The sequence below is a fragment of the Littorina saxatilis genome, unplaced genomic scaffold (genome assembly GCF_037325665.1).
Source record: "Littorina saxatilis isolate snail1 unplaced genomic scaffold, US_GU_Lsax_2.0 scaffold_124, whole genome shotgun sequence".
In the NCBI taxonomy this organism is placed as follows: Eukaryota; Metazoa; Mollusca; class Gastropoda; order Littorinimorpha; family Littorinidae; genus Littorina; species Littorina saxatilis.
This window is the reverse complement of record NW_027126204.1, coordinates 157,467-162,721: the sequence shown is the minus strand read 5'-3', so window position 1 is coordinate 162,721 and position 5,255 is coordinate 157,467.

The window sequence follows — 5,255 nt, the reverse complement described above, 5'->3', positions numbered from 1 at the left end:
TGTGTGTGTGTGTGTGTGTGTGTGTGTGTGTTTATGCGTTGTTGTGTGCATGATTGTGTGTGTGATCGGACTCTGGTTGACGACAAACATATATTTCGCTATTATTCTGCGTGTGATATTGTTCGATCACGATTACTTTTACCTCTAGTGATGCATTTTTTCAACATGGGGGTAATGGTACGTTTTGCAGATCTGTGCAGAAATTGCACCATCAATTGTTTTCATGTTTCCATATGTGATTGTCAGGATCCTGCTCGTCATTGTGTCATTTTGTGGTTGAAATCCAATAGATGATTCAGGAACTATCTTCATGCAAATTGAGAAATCGATTTAATTATAGCCTATGAAAACGTGACGAAATAACGCTAGTTCCAGCAATATCGGAAGACATGTTACAATAATTCATTACAATACGCGTGAAACAGGGATTAATGTCACCTCCAAAATAGGTCATATCAGTGTTGTAACTACCCAACCCTCGTTTATTTGAATCTTGTCATGTCATCATTATCAGAATTCTGTAACAGAAAGTCTGTCCGATTGATTTCTTTCATTTTGTCACACTTGTCAGTCTGAAATGATTGCAAGCAAAATATTTGCAAAATGTCAGCGAAGTCGATTTTCGGGGTCAATCCTTATCGGATGTTTTTAAATAATTTCAACATGTAAGTTATTTTCTATTTTTGATCGTGTTATAATATATTTTGTTAACCAGATTTTGTGTGAGACAAGTAATGTACATACAAAACACATCCAGCGCACATGAAGTTGTTCCAGAGGCATCGCACTGAATCTCGTAACTGCGGCCAATGGACCGTAAGTCAGAGGACGGCGTGATGGTCAGTGTACTCTCTGTTGATGACCGGGTCAGGTTGTACTTTGAGCCTGGATTACAGGATAACTGGGGTGAACACAAGCCAAGTGTGACGTCATCTTGTGGAGACTGGGCTTTCAAGAACCACGTCACTGTGTCCTGTGCACCAAACTGATCACACGTGACTACAGTGTCGGACGTCTCGTCCACCGGCAGTCTGTCTGACGAACATCCTGGGAGACGTGCTCCTGAAAAGCATAGAAAGCAGTCATACAACCAAACATATACATATCCAGAACATACACATACATGGTCTCGTGCACCACACAGGAAGCTATTTTGTATTGATCGATGAATGAATAGTTGTGGTTGTGGTTGTTTTAGATGTCCTGTTACCAATTATATACGGTAATAATTGATATGCTAAAATCCAAAATGGAAATGGATGTTTACAATTCAAAAACCAACAGTAAGACAAGTCGCGTAAAGTGCAATCAATACATCGACACCTTACACAATGGAAATGAACACACTGCATTTTTTTTTATCACGGGCTGGCCAACATCTTTTCGCCGAGACAGCGCTGACCCAGTTGTGGTAAAACAAGTCAACTAAACGTAATTGGCTGATTTCTTGATGATTGAGAATATTTTCAATTCCAACATAACATTTGATATGTGTATATTTTTGGACGCAAGCAATTTTTAACACTATGTGATTGCGACTTTAATTTCAAAATTAATCCGATTTGCAATTAATTATTTCTTTTTAAGGCTTCTAAGCTGAAATGCAAACCGTGGACCTTTGCACAGGGTCAAAGGAAGTTTAAAAAAAAAGTTAATTGAGCTATGCGCTTGCTGCAGTGCCGCCTCAACATTTCGTACAAACCGGACATAATGTGATCGACGAATTTTTTTCCAAAGAAAGAATTGTCTGCGGATAGCATCTGGAGGAATTTACGTGCAAAGTTTAATGAACATTTGTCTGGTATTGCTCCACACACACACACACACACACACACACACACACACACACACACACACACACATACACACACATGCTTGCGCGTGCGGACGGACCCATGCACGCACATATGGAACATATGCAACATATCACACGAGCATTTCCTTTCAGCGGTAGGCTGAATACACTCTATGGTTAACGTACTTACCGAATGATCGAAGAACGCAGACTGCAACAAGAAATAGTTTAAAACGAACGGACCACATGTCCAACTTTGGTCACACACCTTTCATCACAGAAACCCAAGACTACAACCATTGATTAACACTCCAGAACAAGTTTGTTGTTAATATGATCTTGCACAATCACAGTTTATCTTATTTTGAGTCAGATCGTTATCGTTCACTAGGCCCCTTACAGAGCTAACTTCTTCCACTAACGTTTCGAAGCACTACTGGTTCTTATCACCCGAACACTTATACACAAAACGCATCAGTTTCACATCCTGGTTACTCACAAAGCGATAACTGTCATAAGGATGTTATCGCATTATTGACACACCCATCAAGGCAATAGCGTGGACAGTGTTGAACGAAGTTTGTGGTTTGCCTAACATTGGAGGATTATTAACCGTTTGTAATTACTTTTCGCACTTCAAATTTTATTTTCTGCTAGGCTTTTTTTTTTTTTGAGGCGAAGCAAATTAATTCGCCTTTTGATATTTATCGTCTTGTGTTTCTTTCTGTGGCATACGCCCAGGAAAAGTTTTGCTGGGTTGGATCCGCGATTCTTACGAGTTCAGACACGTTTTTATGACAACATCTCAAAAGATTTGTTTGGGAATCACTTAAACGGCGTTTCAGCTTGACAAGAAAATGAATCGTGGATATTACACAAATTATAAGCCACTCATGTTAGGAAGTATTCTTATGCACGAATACTGATACAACTGCTTGACAACTTGAGTGTCCTTGGAAACGGTGCATACCACATGAACTTTGATCATGATCATTCACCATCTTTATTACAGAATGTTTCTAAAGGACACTCTCGTGGGTGTAGTACCTCAATTCACATGTACTAAAACTGAAGACATCTGTTTGAGTCTCATTCTGACAACTGCTTATAAGAGAAAGGAACAACAGCGTACCTATATTAAAACCATCAACATTGAGTGTTTTTTGTCTAGTTGTTTGTATTAATTGAATGTTTATGCATTGTCGTCTTCTTTATACGAAGAACACCAACAACAACAAAACGTATAAATAAAGAAATACGCGACCAAGTTCACCTGGGATGAAAAAGCAGCAGCAAGAACAAGTGAATAGTAATTTGACGAGAATCACGCGATTTGCATTTCCGACACACTTCACTCTCATGAGAAAACCAAAAATAATTGTAAGACAACAATCTCATATGGTTTACATTCCTTCATTTAACGTTGTTTTTGATAGACATGCAATATACGGTTTCCTTGGTGCATCAGAGCGAAAAGCATTCTGGAACCTTCAGATTACACACTTTTACTGCATGGCTTCAGCAGTTTCCTGGAAAAAAAACCATCAATGCAATGATTTTCCTTGGAACCTTGTACGTTTTCCAACTGAATGTGAGTTTTTTTTCTCACACGAAATACGAGATATGATCCCAGCAAAATTATTAAACCGCTTTTATGAATGTTTCAGGTTACTGATAATAACAAGTAAGATATCATTTCAAAGGCCAAAACTGTAACTGGTATCACTTGCAGTGATGACGTCATTAGATTGTTACGTCATACAATGACGATGTTTCAAAGCAAGTTACTTTTTGCGTGTGCTAGAAAATGGGGTCTTTTAGAAAGCACCGTGAAAATATGCAGGTTTTTGGAAGACTGTTGCTCGTTAATGACAACATTGAAATTGCTACAGATTTGAATAAAGTTACATGCACAAAAGTTGCTCCATATTCTACAATCTGACGAAAGAAATGAGGATTCAAATTGAAAAAAGGGGAACAACTCTGACAAGTCAAAAAGACTTCCGAAGAGCGCTTCAAACGAGAATAGCAAAGCTGCTGTGTCAAAACTTAAGAAACATCACACAACTCATGCCATTCTTTTTTTGTTCTCCGATACATTTCGAGTTAATCTCAGCTATACTTACTTGTATTTTGAAGTCGATTCTGATTGACCCTTATCTAGCAGACGACAGGGAAAAGCGTTTGCAAAAGCGCAGTGAATAGACGGTTTGAAGTAAACAACTCAGTGGATTGAAAACGTGTCCGGTTCAGAAGATTGTTACCGTGTATACTCTGTACCAGCTGCCCCGATTAGTGTTGAAATAAGACGAGAAACATACCAATTGTGGGGGAAACCAGCGTGTTTTTCGACTAAGAATTAATTACAATTAAAGTTAGACTGTATGCTCACACGTTAGGTAAGCATAATAACTCCTGCCGTTGCTTGCTTATGGTTGAAATGTGTACAGGATCACAGTGCGCAAAGATATAGATAGAGCAAATCTCGAAAATAATGATCGATTTCAGCACTTCGCGCTTCGTTCGATAATTCATTTTTGTTTTGATTTGCTTTTTTATTATTCTAGCTCACTGCGATATTTAAATTGTGAAATTGTGGCGCCGTGTCCCTCTTCATTTTGCTTCTGACATACCAACTTTGACAAGTACATACTGTAGGAAAAACCAAATAACACATGGCTTTCTGTGTGATTCCAGGTAAAAGCGTGTTTTTTTCAAGGAATTTAAAAGATTGCTTGCGCCCACGTTTAAATATCTAAAAAAAAAAACAAGAAGGAAAACTCGTGTAAACCTGTATCACACAGGCCATGTATAATACTATTTCTATTTTGGAGGAAAGGGAGAATTCGCTGACACACACACACACACACACACACACACACACACACACACACACACACACACAAACACACACACACACACACACACACACCACACACACACAATACACACGAACAAACAGAAAACGAAATGTGTCTGCCAAAATAGCGGGAAATAATGCGGTCGAACACGTGGAAATGCAAGCCATAAACGCAGAAGAAGGAAACAAACATTAATATATTTTCGACAGACGCTTCTTGAACAACATTGCCTTAAACATGCAACACTATCGGCTTGAGCCTGCCTACATATATATAAAAACAGACTCAGCGAGCTAACAGAAGCATTATGAGCTGCTTTTTAAATGGATTACATTTCTATTTTGCGAGTTGATAGTACACGTTGTTTGTGACTATTTGTTGCCTGATTCAGCAACACAATCACTTTCTTCCGCCCCCCGAATTCAACATCATTAGCCTACAATTGCGGGGAAAGATACGGCCAAACAAATGGAGCTTACAACGTTTCAGCTACATCACTGATCAGGAATTATAACCTCTATGTTTGATTCTTCATCGTGAGAATATTTTAAACCTACAAACTCGCAACGTTCTCGCAGTCGATGCACACACAATACACA